This window comes from Protopterus annectens, chromosome 10.part0 (assembly GCF_019279795.1).
Source record: "Protopterus annectens isolate FY-2018-M chromosome 10.part0, PAN1.0, whole genome shotgun sequence".
In the NCBI taxonomy this organism is placed as follows: domain Eukaryota; kingdom Metazoa; phylum Chordata; order Ceratodontiformes; family Protopteridae; genus Protopterus; species Protopterus annectens.
Window position 1 is genome coordinate 851,591,395 of NC_056744.1, and position 13,956 is coordinate 851,605,350.

Here is a 13,956-nt window from a genome sequence, read left to right on the forward strand (position 1 = left end):
ATGTCTTACCATAACGTTCCATGTTAGTTGTCTTCTTCTCGCCTTCTTTCTTGCGTCCCTCCCTCCTGCCCCCTAGCCTGGAAAGACTCGAGATTGAGTCCTTCCTTTTTGGGGATACAATATGTTGCGTCTTTTCCTGGTATCCTTAGTGTTACTATCTGGTAATCTTCTAATAAAGAGGATTATAATTTTTGATTACAAGATTGTGTTTATACTATGTCTTAGCTTCCAAACGAGATCTGGGGAGTTAGCGCATGGTATTGTGGGATATAGGGCTGCCTCGAGCCGGTAAAAATAGCTCTCGAGCTATAGTATAGGCCGAGTCGGAGCCGAGGTTCGGCTCCGATCCTATCCAGCAAGAAAGAAGGCGAGAAGAAGACAACTAACATGGAACGTTATGGTAAGACATAACTTCTTATTATCTTATAATAGTGTATAGAAGTGTATTTGCTATTTGCTTAATTTTTGAGAACTTGTTGGCCATTGGGCCCTTGTTGTTCTCTGTGTGGTATCCTGTGTGCTAGTTTTCTGATAAAGTTAATATTCTGTAGGGCCACGTTTGTGTTAGGACCTTGTTTTTCACATTTTCATACATTAATATTGTGTGCAGTGCTGCGTGCCAATTTCTGATACAGTTTATTTTTCCATAGATCCGCGTTTGTATTAGGACCTTGTTTTTCTCTCTTTTATATATTAATAATTGTGTGCAGTGTTGTTGTCTTTCATACCTTGCCTGCTGCTTAAGATTCTGTTTTGTCTGGCTTAGCTTCTACCTTCCAGCTAGATCCATTTAAGGTAGAGGATCTAGTCCTCTGCTTTAACTTTGAATCTTTATAACAGGGCTAGGCCCATTTAAGTTAGAGGACCTAGTCCTCTGTTGTTTCTCTTCTGTGTGTGTGTGGCTTGTTAGGGCTAGGCCCGTTTAAGTTACCTAGTCCCAGTTGTGTTGTGTGTATCTGTCTTAGGGCTAGGCCTGTTTAAATTAGAGGACCTTGTCCTCCTTCTTACTGTTTGGTTAGAGCTCTTATAGCTGTGTCTAAAGAGTCCAAAGACCATAAACCTTTGGGTTTCAAAAAAATGCCTTTAGTGCTTCCAAAAAATGTTGATTACAGATGGTCATAGTAATTGTGTTTATTGCTCTGAGCCATTCACCTGCAGGAAACTTGTTCCTTCTGTCACTCCTTTAGCTCCAGAGTTCTCCAGGAGTGAAAGAACAAGTTAATTCTGAAAGGTCTTCTCAAGCTTTCCTTCGAGGAAGACTTAGCAAGCTCTTCTTCATCTTCAAAATCTCATTCATCCAGAAAAGAGAAGGTCAAGACGGCCAAGAGACATTCTCCGTCACCGACTAGTTTGACGGAACCTCCTCAGAAGACATTGAAACTAGATAAAGCTTCTACCTCCTCGGCTCCACTGTCCTCGGAGCCGGTCGAGGTGGTCGATGTTGACACTGCAGTGTCCGCCCCAAGCCTTTCGGAGCCGACTACTGAAAAATTGCATCAGAGCCAGTCCAGAGATCTTTTGCTGGTCTCCCCAACCTTAAGATCTCCCATTTTACAGAGCTCCAGGTCTACTACCCTGTCATCCAGATTCTCTAAGAGCCTGTCAGAAGAAGATGTGGAGAAAGTAGTGCTTAGACTCTTGAAGTCATCTGCTTTGCCCAAATTGTTGTTGGCTCTGACCCCGTTGGTTCCAGAGCCATCTGAGTCCATTCTCCCTGTTGTGGTTCCTCCTCCGAGCCGAGTCGGGCCTTTGGAGCTGGAGATTTCTGTGCCTCTTGTTGTGGAACCCTCGGTTCCAGCTCCCTTTGTGGCTGTCTCGGAGCCAAGTTCTGCTCCGACACCTTCGGTGCCATCCATGCTGCCTAGGAGCTGAAGCTCACCGGTCGGCACCGACAGGGACACTTGGACCCAAACGTCTTCGGTGCCGAGTCTCCCTCTCGGTGTGTCGGCTAGGGTGAGCTCGGACCCTACATCCATCTCAGAGTCGGTCGCTCAGGAGCCGAGGACTACCTCTGTTTCCTCAGAACTGGGGCTGTCTTCAGAGCCAGAGAGATCTGCATTCGAGATGATGAGCAGTGTGCTGTCTCGGTCATCAGCTCCATGCAAGGGTACCGATACTCTTCCCCCTCAAGCACCAACATCTGTCTCAGCACCTTCTCTCTCCCTTGGCAGCAGAGACCTGCAGCCTCAGGAGCCTCCATTGGGTGGCCTCCAGTCTTCCGAGACCTCCCCAGAATACCCTTCTGAGGAGCCCCCTCAGAAGAGGACATGCAAGAGGAAGCATGTAGACTCCCTGGATGAGTCTATCGCCTCAGACACTGGCCTTGAGGAGTCAGATCGGTCCCCCTAAGTTGTCCTCTGATGATGTCTCCTTTGTAGACATTCTGTAGATCCTAAAGCAAAGAGGCGGCTGGCCCACTGTCATCCCTTCAGATAAGGAGTCCATGTACCTGAAGGCTTTCGGGTCTCAACCTTCAGCCTCTTGGGTGTCTCCACCTTTTGACGAACTCTTAGACCTGGTTAGTCGAAAGGTTTGGGGAACTCCTGATGCCATGGAGCCAGTCCCCAGAACTCCCAACAAATTTCTCTCGGCCCCAAAAGAGAAAGAGTTTTTGTCCAAGGGCGTGCCTGTAGATGCCATGGTGGTGGTGGCGGCCACTAAGAAGGAGCTAGCAGAGAATTCTTCATCTGTCCATCTGCCGAATAAGGAGTCTCGAACGATGGATAGATATGGGAAGTGTATCTTCTCTTCAGTGGCTTTTACCCCCAGATCGCTGAACTATCTCACACATTTTACTAGGCTTCAGAGAGATCTCCTCAAGGACTTAGGAGATACTCTTCAAGGTACATCTACTGAAGGGGTCCCTGAGAAGGTGACTGCTCAGTTGTCCACCTTAAATTCCATCGTCAACTCCTCCATGAGGCTGATCTCCTATGCAGCCGACGGAGTGAGCAGGGCAGCGGGTTCGGGAGTTTTCCTTAGGAGACACTCCTGGATGCGCTCATGTAATTTTGTGGAGCCTTTCAAGTGTACCTTTATCAACGCCCCCTTTGATGGTTCTTCTCTGTTTGGACCTAAGGTAAAAGATACACTCACCAGGTGTGAAGAAGAAGGGAAAACTCTCCCTGCCATGGGAGTATGTTTTACCGTCCCTTCTAGACCATACTCCAAGGGTCAGAGAGACAGTAAAATGTGGTTCAAGAAGTTCCAGAGATTTTTTCCAGATGCACAGGGTGATTCCTCCTTCAGAGACAGAGGAGGAGGAGCTAATGGTAGATGCCCTAGGGGCAAGGGGAGTCCGCAAAACCAGGGTGGCCACAATTCCTTTCGAGGTCGTCCCTATCAGCGTTCCTGATGTGGGGCCCGGCTGTGCTTCTCTGGAGCCAGTCGGGGGTCACTTATCTTTGTATCCAGAAGCCTGGCTAAACATCACCCAAGACAAATATGTACAAAGAATAATCACCGGAGGATACTCCATACCCTTTTCTCTTCCACCCCACACTCCCAAGAAGATCCCGGATGTTCCACCCAATCACAGGGATCAAGCAACTATAGATGTGCAAAAGTTGCTTTCAAAGAGAGTCATCCAAACTGTCCCGACAGACCAGATAGGATTCGGAACTTAGTCCAGATACTTTTTAGTGCCAAAACGAACAGGGGACTGGAGGCTCATCTTGGACCTCAGCAAACTAAATGAATCCATAAAGAAGGCCAAGTTCCGGATCATGACACTGCAGTCTATACTCTCTCTTTTAGGGAAAGACAATTAGATGTGCTACATAGACCTCCAAGATGCGTACTACCATATAAAAATGGACATAGCATCAAGGAGTCATTTACACTTTTTTCGTGCTCTGCTCTTTGGTCTCACCACAGCCCCCCAGGGTGTTCACCAAATGCATGGTGGTAATGACAGCTCACCTGAGACGTTGTGGATTCCAAGTGTTTCCATTCCTGGATGACTGGCTCCTGACCGCCACCACCAGGCACCTACTCCTACAAGCCAGAGATTCGACCATTCATCTCTGTTCCCAGCTGGCGATTACAATAAATTGGGAAAAGTCTGCCTTATTACCTTTTCAATTTGTGACTTTTATAGGCGCAGAAATAGACACAGCCACCATGGTAGCTCATCTACCTGCAGACAGAATTCAAAACCTCAGAGAACAAATTCACAGTTTGCTTCCTCTACAGAAAGTCAAGGCAAAGACAGTGCTGAAACTCTTAGGGACCATGGCCTCTACCATAAATCTTGTCCCACTAGCCAGATTGCATATTCAAATTCTTCAATGGCTTTTATTTTCCCAGTGGTTTCTTTAACAACTGCCTCTATCTCACTATATCCTCATAACAGAGTGGTGCAAAAAGGACCTTTATTGGTGGATTCAGCTCGATCAGAGGACAACAGGCACTCCATTCCTCCCTCGCCAGCCGGTTGCTACTGTGAATACGGATGCCTCACAGATAGGGTGGGGAGGGGGCATTATCTAGGCAGGACTGTCCAAGGCACATGGCAAGATCACGAGACTCACCTGCATATCAATGTCCTAGAGATGAGAGCAGTGCTTCTAGCATTGCAAGCAGTTCATGACTTTCTTCCTCTAGGGACGATAGCAATCCAATCGGACAATATGTCAGTGGTATGGTATCTAAGCAAACAAGGAGGAACCAGATCTTATCCCCTTTGTCGAGAGACTCTTCGAGTTTGGAAGTGGGCGATATCTTCCCAACACTTTCTAGTAGCAACGCATATCCTGGGGACAACCAGTGTGATAGCCGACAAGCTCAGCAGGGCAATCTTGATGCCTCACGAGTGGTCTCTGAATCAGGAAGTAGTGGGACAGATCTTCTGCAAATGGGGACAGCCTTGCTGCGATCTGTTTGCCAACCCGATCAATGCCAAATGCAGCAGCTATTTCTCCCTTATCCCCCCTCCAGGGGAGTCACCGAGAGATGCACTTGTTCACGATTGGTCCCTGGCACTCCTTTATGCATTCCCTCCCTTTCCGCTCATATCCAAAGTGATCCAGAAAGCAAAGTTATTGGGAAGCAAAATGATTCTCATCACTCCTCACTGGCCTCACCAGATTTGGTTCCCCCTTTCTCGGGCCTCATCTACTAGATGATCCGTGGACTCTGGACCCATTTCCAGACCTCTTAACACACATGTGAGGCTCCCTTCACATCTTCCTTCACACCCTCAACTTGACAGCGTGGCTGCTCCACTTCCATCCCTAGTCAGACTTCATGATTTGTCACCTGCTGTGACCCACATCCATACTTATTCGCATAAATCTTCCACTAGGAAGTTATACACTAGCAAATGGAGAAGGTTTTCTATCTGGGCAAAAGAAAAAATGTAGATCCTTACACAGCATCCATCTCTGTGGTCTTAAAATTTTTGTTTGAACTTTTCCATCAGGGATCAGCTGCTGCCACAATTAGGGTCCAACTGGCAGCAATATCTAACTTTCATTTGGGACAACATGAACCTAATCTGATGCCCCACAGATTATGTAAAACCTTCCTTAAAGGCGCTACTTTACTGAGACCTCCCTTTCAGGAACCTATACCTCCTTGGGATCTAAATTTCATTCTGTCCAAACTAACTTCCCCGCCTTCTGAGCCCGCACATTCGTGTCAGTTGAAGTTTCTGTCTTGGAAGACTTTGTTTCTAGTAGCTATCACTTCAGCTAGATGGGTGTCGGAGTTACAAGCACTGTCAATTAAGCTTCCTTGTTTGATTTTCCACAAAGACAGTTTTCCTTCGTACAAATCCTTCCTTTCTCCCTAAAGTTTGCTCCCAAACTAATTTGAACTAAACTATCGAACTGCCTGTATTTTTCCCTAATCATTCCAACACTGCAGAATACAAATTTCATCAACTTGATTTTTACAGGCAGTTGCTGTTCTACCTTCACAGGACTAAGGAACTTAGAAAGTCAAATCAATTGTTCGTGTCCTTTTCTGAGTCTAGAATAGGTCTGCCAGTCTCTAAAGTGACCCTATCTAATTGGATTTTGAATTGTATTTCCTTCATTTACTCCTCCAATGGAAAGATCCTACCGTTCAAGATTAAGGCTCATTCCACAAGATCCTTGTCCACATCTGCTGCTTTTCAAGCCAGAGTTCCAATTTTCAGTATTTGTGCAGCAGCAACTTGGGCTATCCCTCATACCTTTGTTATTCATTACAAACTGGATTTGGCCTCCAGGGGTAGAGCCTCCTTTGGTTCCACGGTACTCAGGAGTATATTCCCGTGAGCCACCCGAGAAAGAGGTGCTAGGGATGCTGTCCCATATGTAAGAATGAAGGCAAAATAGGACTACAGAACATAAAGAAGTTATGTACTCACCATAACATTCCATGTTTGTAGTCCATCTCGCCCTTCATTCTTATGAACCCACCCACCTACCCCCGTCCTGAAAGGATCTGGAGACAGGATAGTGTTGCCTTTGGTAGGGTGGAGACCTTTCATTATAGTTGTTCTTTCTGGATAACCTTTTCTGTCTTTCTATAGTTTAGCAGCAAACAAGATCTGGGGATTGTACTAGTGCACTATGGGATACCTACCTAGCCACGAGCCAACTAAGAGACTTTGAGCTTTGTAATAGGCCGAGTTGGAGCTGAGGATCGGCTCCGAACCCATATTTAAGAATGAAGGGTGACATGGACTACAAACATGGAACGTTATGGTGAGTACATAACTTCTTTTTTTAACATGAATCTGTATTTGCTGTCTTTACTTACTATAACATACATTATGGGAATATGGTTTGTGTGCACAAATCACTTTTCAGCAAAGGACAGACAACAGACCATTCATTTGAATGGACAATCACTGACAGTTTTTATCTATTTATCTATGTCTGCCTGTCTGTCTATCTATTTATCTATCTATGTATCTAGTGTGTGTTTGTGTGTATAGATATGTGATACCAACTGCATGGGTGCCAGCTACGAGACTTCCAGATATTTAATATGTGTGTGTGTGTGTGTGTGTGTGTGTGTGTGTGTGTGTGTGTGTGTGTGTGTGTGTGTGTGTGTGTGTTTAAGTTGCTTAGTTTTTTCAGTCCACCACTGTGTATCCTATTATATGTAAATTACAAAAAAATAAAGACTGCTCTGATTAGCCACACTTTTCCTTTTTCATCTTTGATTCTTCTGAAGCTGTACTTCCTGGCTTGGCTGTTCGCTGCAAATGTTTCTTTACCACTCACTGGGGCTTACTTAAGTAACTCTCTGGAGACAAGCAAGAAAAAAAAATGATCTGATGTTGTCAATTTTCATTTATTCCTCAACTAATAGGATTGGATCCAATCTTTGGATCCAACTTGACCTTTTTACCAGCTTGCACCTCCAACAAGCTGTCCAGCTCCATCCCTACCCACAATGCACCACCCCTAACACCCTCCAGATCTTGTTTGCCACTTTAGTGTTTAGGTGTGGTCGCCTACAGCTCTTGAGTCTTCAGATAGAAATAAGTAAATTTTTCATATATTTCTTTCTAAACAAACTTTTACAAATAACTTTTTCTTTAATCTTTAATCTTCATTTTTCATCTTAAGTGGCTTCTTCCTTTCTTTTTCTTACACTCTTTTCCTTACACCGCATATAAAATCTTTCTACCATCATTGGTAGGCCTAACTCCTTCCCTTTACCCTTCTTTACACGTAGTGTAATCTCTGTAATTATTATTGTTGGTATTTTATCTTCATCTACAAATTTTTTATTGTGGTTCTTAAATACTGTTGCTGGTATTTTTCATTTTCATTTCTGCGTATTTAAAAAAAATGTTTACATTATCTCTTCTCTCTTAACTAGAAAAATGTCTGAGAAAAGTTCATTAGGTTTTAAAAAATGTGACAAGTGTGGGCACAATTTGCCTTTGTCTGATGCCCATAATCATTGTGTGTATTGTCGAGGACCGGCTTTAGCAGACAGGAAAGATAAGCTGATTTTAAAAGAGATCTGAATGAAGAAAAAGAAAGAAAAAACTGGATCCAAAGCTATATCCAATCCGACCACACATACTTTAGGTCCTACATTCTCTGATCTGACCAAACATATTTCGGATCCCACATCTTTGGATCCAAAGCCCTTACCAAGGACTACCTGTTCACCAAGTTTGGATGTGGTTCCTTACAGTGTGCCCTCTTCTTTTTTAGAGAGGCACTCAAAATTGCCATCCCTGCTATCCTCTCATTCCGACCAGGAGTCTCATGGAAGCAGATGTAGAGAGGATGATGAGGAAAATTTTCATGGAACAAATTCAGAAGGGAGTGCTCATGGTTCCTCCCACTTCGGGTCAGGAAGTCTGTTCATCTACCACTCCACTGATAACAGCTCCTTCTCTAATTCAGCCTGTGGTTTTAGTGCCCTCTGATCTGAGCATTCTGGGTCCATCTGGTTTGGATCCGAAGAGAGCTTTGTCTTCGGATCTGAGTGTTGCTCTGATTGCACCAGCTCTGATATCCTAGGAGCCAGATAACTCTGAGAGACAAAGTTTCCCTGTTGGATCTGAGAGGATGGGGTCAACTTCGAGGTTTTTAGAGCTGTCTCTTCCTCTCAGAGCTTCAGCACTGGACAACTCAGCTCCTACTTCCACCTCGGTGGATTGCTGTTGGGGTGGAGGGAGGTGACAATCCAGAAACTTGCTTTCTCAGCTCTGTTGCCTTCCTTCTCCTCAAAGTGGTCTGCCTTTGATAAAGTGAAGAGAGTGTTCTCTTCTCCAGCAAGTCAGATGGGTCCTTCCTCCTTGGATCCACCCTCTACTTCTCAGATGACTTTGCACTGTGATCTTCAACATTTTACTCCACAGGGACAGCCAGACCTAAGCTTTCAGTCTACCCAGCAGGGTATTTTAATCTGTTCTGATACTTCTTGGGACCACCCCACCACGGAAGTCCCTAGGAAGAAAAAGTGCAATAGGAGGCACTTGGAATCTCCTCAAGAGTCAGTCATTGAGGATACTGATCTCTAAGAAAGAGAAGGATCCCCCAAATCACCACACAATGACGTCTCATTTGGATGCATTCTTGAGATCCTTAAGCAGGAACGGTGGCTGGTCTTCTCATGACCCTTTTCCAGAGGAATCAGTTTTGCAGGAAGTATTTGGGACTAGCCCATCTACCTCATAGGTTACTCTGCCAGCAGATGAACTTATTGATTTGATCTCCAGTCCGGCATGGCAGGAACTTGATACAATTGAGCCAATTGCCAAGAGACCGGACAGGATTCTGGCTCCACCAGTAGGCCGGGAATATTGGAGTAAAGGGGTTCCAGTAGATGCCAAGGTTTTGGCAACCAGAAAAATGGAACTCGCTGAACAGAGTTCCACTGTCCATTCCCCAGTAGAAAGTCAAGGGCGATAGACAGATTTGGGTAGCGTGTTTATGCTTCAGCTATGTTAGCAATTAGATCACTGAACTATTTATCAGATTTTACTAGAGTACAAAGAGATTTGATTAAAGAGTTATCCAAATCTCTTTCTGGAAACAGAACTGCTGAGGTTCAATCTTCAGTACCTTCTCAGTTGACTACCCTACAGGCTGTATCCAATTCGTCCATGACGCTAATATCGCATGCTGCAGAAGACACCTCAAGGGCTGTGGGTTCAGCCATTTCCATGAGAAGGTGTACCTGGATGTGCCTGTGTGAGTTTGCAGAGCCCGTCAAGCCATCATTCATCAATGCTTCCATTGACGGCACTTCTTTATTTGGCCCCACAGTGAAAGACACACTCTCCAGGTGTGAGAAAGATGGAAAGACCATCTCTGTAGTGGGCGTGGATTTTTCGACCCCTCAAAGGACCCTTTTTAGGGATCAAAGAGGAGATCAAAAATGTGATTTAGAAAATCTCAGTGTCCTTTCCAGGACACACATGGAGTTGATTCTCCCAGGGGCAGAGGGGGGATTGATAATGGAAGATGACTCCCCCTGTGGTAGAGGAGGCCCGCAAATCTAGGGGTCTAGAGATTCTTTTTCTGACAGACCCTGTCAGCATTCCTGAATGGAGGCCTGAGTGCGTACTACTGGAGGTAGTCAGGGGTCACTTATCTCTGAAACAGAGAGCCTGGCTAAGTTTAACAAAAGACATTTGGGTGCAGAGATTTATTTCCAGAGGTTATATAATTCCCTTTTCCCTACCTCTGCCATTATCCAGAAAAAATTCCCAATGTTCCACCCAAACAGAGGAAACCATCAGCAGTAGAAATCCAAAATCTGCTAGAAAAAAAGTCATCCAAGAGGTCCCACTAGACCAGATAGAATCCGGAACTTACTCAAGATTCTTTTTAGTGCCAAATAAAACAGGAGACTGGAGACCAATTTTGGATCTGAGTGTATTGAACAAGTTGGTTCGACACACAAAGTTCTAGATGGTCACGGTTCAGTACATTATGCCCTTTCTGGGAAGGACAACTGGATGTGCTTGATAGACCTTCAGGATGTGTACTATCACATAAAGATGAACAGATGATCCAGAAGGTACTTATGCTTCCTGCTGGGAGCCAGTCACTATCAGTTTAGAGCACTGGCCTTTGGCCTCACCATAGCCCTCAACATATTCACTAAGTGCATGGCAGTGGTTGCAGCTTACTTGAGACTGCAAGGATTCCAGGCATTAACATATTTAGATGACTGGCTCATTACCACCCCAACCAGGCATCAATTAATAGAAGCTCAGGATCAGGTGTTACAGACCTGTTCTCATCTTGGAATAACCATAAATTACAACAAATCTCATCTGCAACCAACTTAGATATTAGAATTCACAGAAGCAGTGTTCAACACAGTATCTACAGTAGCTTTTCATACTCTCACAAAAATGCCAAAAAAGCGATGCCTTCTAACACCGTTTATTAACTTTAAACGCAAAAGTAAACCACGTTTTTCGTTCCGCTAAATTGCGAAACTTCTTCAGAAACAATTCTCTACTCACATAGACGCTTATATTTATAATTTCTTAGGTATTTCCTACTGAAATGGCGCCAAAAACAAATCAATTAACAATTTTGAATTACTTAAAGTTGTCTTAACCAAAATGTACGATGCTCTAAATTGTATTTACACACAAGGAGTTATTCCAAACTTCTCAGAACAGTGAAAACATTTCAAATCAAAATGCAGGCACATAAATTTGAATCTCAGACATTTATCATTTAAAAAAAAAATTTATGTATAGAATATTATAAACCTCTGACTGATTAAAAACGTAATTCATAATGACTAGTTCATAATTTTATTTGATTTTAATCTTAATTTTAATAGAAATAGTATTACCATGAAATTTACGAATTAAGGGAGTGTGTGTGTGTGTGTATATATATATATATATATATATATATATATATATATATATATATATATGTGTGTGTGTGTATATATGTACATAACATATATATCTATATATATATATATATATATATATATATATATATATATATATATATGTATATATATATATATATATATATATTTAATGGGTATAAACACACACACATATTTTTATATTTTTTATATATATGCTTAATTTTAAATATATATATATATATATATATATATATATATATATATATATATATATATATTTTTTTTTTTTAAATGATAAATGTCTGAGATTCAAATTTATGTGCCTGCATTTTGATTTGAAACGTTTTCACTGTTCTGAGAAGTTTGGAATAACTCCTTGTGTGTAAATACAATTTAGAGCATTGTACATTTTGGTTAAGACAACTTTAAGTAATTCAAATTGTTAATTGATTTGTTTTTGGCGCCATTTCAGTAGAAAATACCTAAGAAATTATAAATATAAGCATCTATGTGAGTAGAGAATTGTTTCTGAAGAAGTTTCACAATTTAGCGGAACGAAAAACGTATTTTACTTTTGCGTTTAAAGTTAATAAACGGTGTTAGTTAGAAGGCATCGCTTTTTGGCAGTTTTGTGACAGTTTGGTTCTTTTTCGAGTGCTTCTCATACTCTATCAGGAGTGCAAACAGTAAGGATGCAGGTCAAGAAAATAATTTGCAGTACCAGAATTTCAGCCTGATTGATTCTACAAGCCCTGGGATCAATGTCAGCAGCAATAATTTTAGTCCCTTTAGCAAGATTCCATATGAGAATTCTTCAGTGGATGCTAGCAATACAATTGTCAGTGCTTTCAAGCCCATATCTATGAAGATAAGAATAACTCAGGTATGCAAACGTTTCATTTCCTGGTGGTTGAAGTCAGAGCAGCTGTTACAAGATCGTCCTTTCATCCTCCCTCAGCCCATGGCCATATGGACCACAGACACTTCCCAGATTGGATGGGGGGAGCATTTTCTGGGAAAGACTGTCCAAGGCACTTGGTCCCCTGAAGAGGCCAAATTGCATATCATTGTTCTGGAGATGAGAGTGGTGCTTTTAGTGTTGCTAGCATTTCAAGACTTTCTCCGTTTGCAGTGCAGTCAGACAACATGACAGTAGTTTGGTGCATCAAAAAGCAGGGAGAAACTAGATCTTATCCCCTATGTCAAAAAGCCCTCATAGTGTGTCAATGAGCGATATCTTCCAACAGCTTTCTAATAGCAATGCACATTCTGGGGAAGTCCAGTGTGATAGCAGACAAACTCAGCAGATCCATCTTATTACCTCACGAGTGGTTTTTCAACAATGAAGTGATGGTAATGATTTTCAGTCGGTGCTGCCAACCTTGCTGCAATCTTTTTGCATCTCCTCTAAACAACAAGTGGAGCAGCTTATTTGCCCTAATCCTCCCACTGGGGGAATTTCCAAGGAATGCTGTACTCCATGATTGGTCCCCCAGTCTTATATATGTTTATCCTCCAGCTCCTGTAATTTTCAAAGTCTTTCAGAAAGCAGCTAGGTTGAAGACCAAAGTCATCCTCATTGCACCATACTGGTCTCAAAAGATTTTGTTTCTCTTCCTTTGGCTTCATCTACTACACCCACCTTTGATTCTGGATCCAATTCTGGACCTTCTGTCTCACCCAACAGGCATAGTTCATCCAGATATCTCCAATCTCAAGCTAACAGTGTGTTTTTCCAATTCCATTAATAGCGAGGCAACCAGTGCTCTCTTCTCCTGCCTCTTGCATACTTTTATTTTCCCATAAGCCTTCTGCTAGGAAACTCTACAGGAGTAAATGGAGAATGTTAATTTTTTCGGCAGAACAGAATCAGATAGACCTATTTTCTGCTCCATTTAATTCTGTTCTTGAATTTTTAGCGAGTTTGTTTAATGAGGCTGCTAGTTCATCAGCTATTAAAGTTAACTTACAGAAATATCTAGCTTTCATGTGGGATTTCAAAATTCTTCCCTGGCTTCCTCTAACCTTTGCAAGGTCTTTTTGAAGGGTACTCTTCTGTTAAGACCTCCTTTTAAAGACCCCATGCCACCATGGGATTTAAATTTGATACTGCAAGCTTTAATACATTCTCCCTTTGAACCTGCAGCTTGATGTGATCTAAAATTTCTGACATGGAAAGCTGTCTTTTTACTTGCAATAACATCTGCTAGAAGAATTTCAGAACTTCAGGCATTATCTTCTAAGCCTCCATATTTGATTTTTCATAAGAATAGGGTCATGCTACATACTAATGCTTCCTTCCTAAGGTGGTGTCAGAATCCAACATTAACCAATGCATTAACTTGCCAGTATTCTTATTTCTTTATTTAAAATTTGTTTACTGGGAAAGTCTGACTTGGACAAAGCCCATTTTCAGTGGAGGCCCAGGGAGAAACACTCCAGACACATGTCTTTGGAATGTGGGAGGAGATCGGAGCACCTAGAAGAAACCCACACAAACACAGGAAGGACATGCAGACTCTGCACAGAAGGCACCCCAACCGAGAATCGCACTGGATAACCTCTTGCTGTGAGGCGACAAAGCTAACTGCTGCACCACTGTGCCACAAACAAAGGGGAATATATGTTGCACTTACTGGATGT